Source organism: Lissotriton vulgaris, chromosome 10, assembly GCF_964263255.1.
Source record: "Lissotriton vulgaris chromosome 10, aLisVul1.2, whole genome shotgun sequence".
Classification (NCBI taxonomy): domain Eukaryota; kingdom Metazoa; phylum Chordata; class Amphibia; order Caudata; family Salamandridae; genus Lissotriton; species Lissotriton vulgaris.
In genome coordinates, this window is record NC_141698.1 from 825,519,076 (window position 1) to 825,525,771 (window position 6,696).

Here is a 6,696-nt window from a genome sequence, read left to right on the forward strand (position 1 = left end):
ACGTATACCTAAGAAAGTATCTAACTAAACTTAAATAATTGAAATCCAAGATTTAAACTGTTAACAAATAGGAAAACAGAATAAATACAGAACATGCCAAACATACACCCGGCTGCACCACTAGCCCACACCAAAGAAGATTGACTCTATCCTTGAATGAAAACCCTCAGTACCTTGGAACCTCACTCTACAAGAAACAAGGAATTGTACCCATAATAAAGTAAGTTTAATACGATTTTAAAGATAAAAAACCACATATATCAAACTACCATACATTAAACAATACAAAACAGGCACAAAGAAATATTTAAATGTATTTTCTTTTGTTTTTATAATTCCAATACATAACAAAAGATTAGAAAGCTGAAAACCAACCCCAAAATACACGAAAAGAGCACACTGGAATGAAAGTATGACATGTAAAATATCAGAAATGTATAACTCCTGGCCTTATAACCCTTTTGAGCACTGCCAATAAAGGCTGCCACTGGAAGTACTATAAATATTATTGTCCCAGTTAATATGGTTTGAGCAACTACCATTAATGCCACTACTATTATTTAGACAATGACAGACACACTCACACACCTAAAATATCTGACGTAAATTTGAAAAACAGCTCAAGGTTTGAGAGAAGCAAGCACTAGCTCTGTAGCACCAACAGAAACAATTTTAAAAGACTGAAGGCTAGATGTACAAAACATTTTTGAGGTTGCAAACGGCCCAGTTCACAGAATGGCACAGAACTAAAAACCAGAATGGCATAAATTAATACGTTTATACCTTTAAATAAATATGATCCTGCACAAGCAATAATTAAACACATTGGGCCTTACTCCCCGACTGCAACACAACTTCCATCATTTGTTCGGCGGTCCCATGGACCACCAAATTCCTAATCAGGCACTTTTTTTTTTTTTTTGTTTAAGAAATTTTTATTAGGATTTTGCAAATACAATACATAAGCCATATACAAATAAGTGATTAACAGAATAAAATAAAACATGCGGCATATGATGTATGTAAAATATAGACTAAATGGAAGAAGAAGAGAGAAATAGGAAGATAAAGAAGGGGAAAGTAGAAAGAAAAGGAAAAAGAAGAAGAAGAAGAAGGGAAAGGGAGAGAAAGAGAAATCAAAATCATGTATAAGGGGAACATTTGCAGAAAAGGAAAAGACCAAGTTATCATCTGGGAGATTTGGAAGAAAGATAGGTAGTAAAGGGGAGCCAAAGGAGATCAGATTTAATTTTTAGAGAAACAGAGGAAGATGAAGCGACAGCAATCCTATGTTCATCACAGATAAAATTCCACCAGGTAAGTACAGATAACTTGGAGTTATCTTTCCAACAAGATAAAATCACTTTAAACGAAAGAGCAATTAAAAGATCAAGTAGTCTAGCATTAGAGGATACAATAACTATATCAGTTGATAAAGAACCTAAAAAAACATTCAATAGTGATAAAGAGGTAGAAAAGTTCAACATTGGCATGCAAATATTCCAAACAGAATTCCAAAAGGATAAAACAGAGGGACAGTTGTATAATTGATGGTTAAGCAAACCTGTTTCTTTAGAACATGACCAACAAAGTGGGGAATATGTTGGTGAAAACTTATAAATACTGACAGGGGTAACAACAGCTCTATGATAAATAAAAAACAAAGATTGAGTAATACTTGCAGCAATAGAAACTTTGAACAATTTGGACCATAATCTATCCCAAGTTGCAACAGATAAAGAAACGGACAGATCAGTTTCCCAAGCAGTCTCAATAGTTGACTTAGAACGAACAATAACATTGAATAACAGTATTTTATACACAAGGGCAGCTTTAGGTTGGTGTGTTGAAAATAAAGGATATAGAGGAGTAGAGGGAGTAAAATATGGTAAGGTAGCAGGTATTGAAAGAGTAGACATGTGAGATTGTATGGCAGTAGTAATGATGGTATATTCATTCATTAAGACAAGATGCTGGCAATTGATATATGGTGTGTAATTCATGAAAAGGAATAATAGAGTTATTTGAGAGAAATTGATGGACAAACAAAATATCCTTTTCTTTCCAATGTTTGTAATAGAAAGATGTGCCTTTGTATTTAAGGAATTTGTTATACCACACAATAGAGGATAAAAAGCATTGAAGAGGGGAAAGGTCCTCAGAGAGTGTATTGTAAAGCAGTGTTTGGGAGAATTTCAGAACAGGATGTTTGGCCAAAAAAGAACAATTTGACATAAAAACAGTGTGCTGAAATGAAAAATCCTTTAATAGCGAGCGTTCAAAAACAACCCAACTGGGGACTGGAGTGTCCATAAAATCATAAGCTAGACACTTACTATTCTAACCCCATCTTTAATACATGCAGATTTACTATTCAAACAACAAACCGACAAGCAATGCGGAAATGTTTCATTTTGAGGAGGGCTGATTCAGTTGTTTAACTCCATGCCCACACCTGTTGGGGAAAAGAGTTTACATATGGGAAGTGTAGATTTACTTTGGCAATTCAAAATCCATAACCGTTGGGTAAAGTTTCATTTTTGGAACTTTACAAAAACTACTGTAACTCCTAACCAATGTCTCTCAATGGTACAGTTTAATCTGTGTATTGTCAAAATTACTAATCCAATCTCAATCCTGCAATAATTATTTTGAATAACTGTGTCCCCTTATTAACATTTCACTTGATGACATACAAAATGTTTAATAATTTTAATTAATCAAATCAAACATTTGTATGGGTAATTTTAAATGTAATGATTTTGACATATCAGCATTATGTTTAATAATTGAATATTTAACTGTATCATCTAAACTTAAAAAGTAAAATATTTTTATTTCATTTTAGAACCATTCACACACTGTGTACATAAAAACAACCATTATGTTATGTTAATATTTTAATCTATTTAACTAAAAATAAATATAATCATTGCTAGTGTAATTGCATACCTCATTAAAAAAAGAGACTTAATAAAATATTTTCCACCTTAAAACTCAAAACTTGTTACTTTTCAATGTACATTATTACAAAATTGTGTAAAATGTAAAATATAACTGAATGCAACTTATTATACAAGTAATTATTAAACATTTTTTAAACTAATATCATTAACAAAATACATTTTTAAAAAATATTTTGAATCAAAATGTCAATATTGAATGTAATAATTGTAATACTTAATACATTAACAGTAAATTAATGAAACAAATATTTAACACTTCCCACCTTATTACCCTATTTTAAAGTTTTGTATAGCACGGACCAAACCCCAAAGGTTATCAGAGCGCTTTACAATTAGGATCATTGCGTTACATGTTACATCAGTTACAGGAGCATAGTAAGGTACAGTAAACAGAACAAAGTTGCTGGGATATGTAGGAGGGAGGGGAGGTAGGAGCCTTAGCAGGGAAACGAGGAAGAACTGTGTCCAATGTCCGCATGGGTAGGTGATGGTCAAGGGGGAATCCAGGGCCAATCTCCTCAATAGCTGTCTAGCAGCTCCACCAGGCATCAGCCATGTTGCTCAGGTCTCAGCAATCAGGTACAAACCCAACAGCCAATAAATTAAATTGTTACATATTAGTGGATACATAAATTATGTGTAATGTTTTAGTAAGCAATCATGCAATACGTTATTAATCAAATGTATATATTAATATATAATATTTTACAAATGCATTAACAAAAAATGCATCAAACACTAACAAAAAACATAAATAAATTAATTGAATTTCTTATAATATGAAATGCTATAACATACAATTAAAAACCTACATTAAAAGTGAAAAGATCTCAAAATACAGAATTAGTTAAAGTAATACAAATACATTATATATAGTTCTCAAAACTATCATGTACTGTCTTTAAGTCGTTCTTTGTGGGCGTGGTTTTGTAGGGGAGCCTGCCCTCGGCGTCCCAGCTGCCCACTGGGTTATGCTGAGATTTGAATGCAGAGAGTGCCTCTCCCAGAGGATTTTTCATGTCTTAACCTCTACCAACTGGTCTCAGCATGAGACTTCTAGGTTCTTAACTTATCGTCCCATGCCCATCTGCTCTTGTTTGTTTAGGCGCATGGGAAAAGATTGATTCATGGTGCATCTTGTTGAGACGACTCCCCTGTCTTCAGTGGATTTAAATCAGAATGTCAGCCGTTTGTGGGGTGACAATGGGGGATGTGACTGAGCCCTCCCGGGAGGAGCGTGCGTCACTTATTTCTTCATCAAAGGTGAACAGGAGGGGGGCTTTTTCCACGTCTGAGTTGTCTTTGATTTGTCTGTGTTAATGTGCATTGTTGCATATAAGATCACATTTATCAATCTCCATTACATGCCACATGTTGGAATGGTGTCTGTAAGTTTATCAGTATAAAAATATCAATACAGGACCCATGATATGTGTTAGTATGCAATTGTATGGTCAATCCCAACTGCATTTTGGCAAGTAGAGAATGAAATGACTACAACTACCATGAGGACCTTTTTTCTGTAACTGAAAACAAGATGAAATTGTGGTTTTGTCCATTCTCGCTTGTCTGACATGTTAGAAAAGATGTTCAGAGACATTTTTGCCTACTTAGCTTTATGTTGTCCGGATCTCCTCAATGGCAAGAGTGACACAATACCAGGGGCCGTGGCCACGAGGCAGATGAGAGCGGACACGTGAGCACAGAGCTCAGCGCCGCCTCCGTTGATTATCCTGAACTAGGGACGCAAAGAGAGGCCCCCGAGTAGAAAGGGTAATACACTTGGACGACTCTGCAACTCAGAGAGTGACTGCGGCGGCGGCTTATGAGGGCTAAGCATGGGCGAATTTTGCAAATCTGGCGTTCGTGAATTTTGCGAATTTGCGAACTCGCAATCCGCAAAATCCGCGAATTCTCGCGAATTTGCGGATTTTTTTTTTGTGTTCGCAAGGATTTCTGCCAGTTCGCGAGGATTTTGTACCAGTTCGCAATTGCGAACTTACATGCCGGCTCGCAACGGTCGCGATTATGTTGTTTCTATGTCTGGTTCATCATCACAGGTTCCCAGCACCCTCTGTTTCACCCCTGCCACCCTCTGTTTCACCAATGCCACCCTCTGGTACATCGATGCCACCCTCAGGTTCATCATCACTACAGATTATGGGGGGAAAAAGCAAGCACACCTGCCCTGCTTCAACTGACATGAATTAATTTGGGGTTGATTTATTAATGTGTCACTGTTTTAAAATTCCAGTCTGGCACCTGCTTCCTTATCTGTAATTTGCTTTCTGTTGCAGTGCAATTTTTTTTTTCCAGGACCTTTGTGGCCTACTTGTAGCGATTCTATGATCCGGCTGTGAGGGTCAGAGCAGGGTCATACAATTGTTGCAACTAGCAACTGAACTCTGGAGAGGCCCCAGTCAGGAAGCACTACAGGGAATGGTTACTAATGATGAATTTGAACTTTTGCACCTGCTGAGTGCTACTGCTTTCAGTTTAGCAAAACTCGTTTTTCTGCAGAACAGCATTACAGCAACTGTAATGCCCCAAACAAGCTTGCTTGTGAAAGTTGATTTCTAATCCAAAAGTGATCCAAAGAAAGTCAAAAGGCCTTAAATCCAAAAAAGTGCAGGCAAATGTCAACCTGAGGAGTTATTCTCATAAAAATCATCATTTTCAGAAGGTCTATGCTGCTTGCTCGTGGATTTCTTGTGCAGAATTGCAATTTTTGTAATTTCGCGAGTGCGAGATTGTTGCTGCCCGCCGCACCTACATGTTCGCAATTGCGAACTTACACTTCACGCCGCAAAATTGTATCACCAAGAAAAAAAAATCCGCTGCGTGCGAATTTGCGGATTTTCGGTAAATTCGCGAGCGTTCGCGGATTGCGAATTTACCAAAAATCCGCAAAATCCGCGAGCGGAACGGATTTTCCGCCCATGCTTAATGAGGGCGATCTGCCGACTGGACGGGAGCAGGGTGGCGACCACAAGATGGCGGTGTAGGAAATCTGGGCTCTTACTGGATGCGGTGGAGGCTGGGGCCGTGGAGCTTGATCGATCTGCCAGCGGGGACTGCCTTCATACCATGTGCTCTGATGGGTGCACAGCGAGCTGCAGTGGAGGATTTCCACAGCGGGGGAGTCCGATGACCAGTGTGGCCAGCTGGCTGCGGGGTCACAAGATGGCAACATAAGTAGCTTAGTGGGGAGCTGTGGCAGCAGAGACCCGGAGCAGCGGGCAGCCTTGGAAACGCTGCGCTGTTCTCGGATGACTGGCGTGCTCCCAGTGTGTGGCAGTGAAGGATTGTGCCTGGATGCAGTGCGGCACGGAACAAAGAGTCCGATGAGCGGGCCCCCCCTTCTTCCCCCCATCTACCCAAGGGTGGCATTGGGGGCCTGCCAGAGCTGTAGCGGTGTGTGAGGAGGCACCTGCTTGCGACGGGACGGCCTGCGGGAGTGGCTGTCATTGGGAAAGCCGCCTGGTGGGACTGCCACAACCCAAGAGGGGACAGGAAGCATAATTGCTGCGTCTGACTGGGCCGCGTGTTGGTGCTTGCGGTGAGTGGGTCTTTTCTGGCCACAAGCGAAGTATTGCACACAGTGTCAAGGTGCGTCCCCGAAGCTCTGTGAGTGGAGGCAATGGCGGTGATTGCTGGGGGGTACTGAGGCTTAATAAGGCTTGGTGCCCAAGAGCTGTGTGGACAACTGGGTGCAGCAGAATGCAGTAGT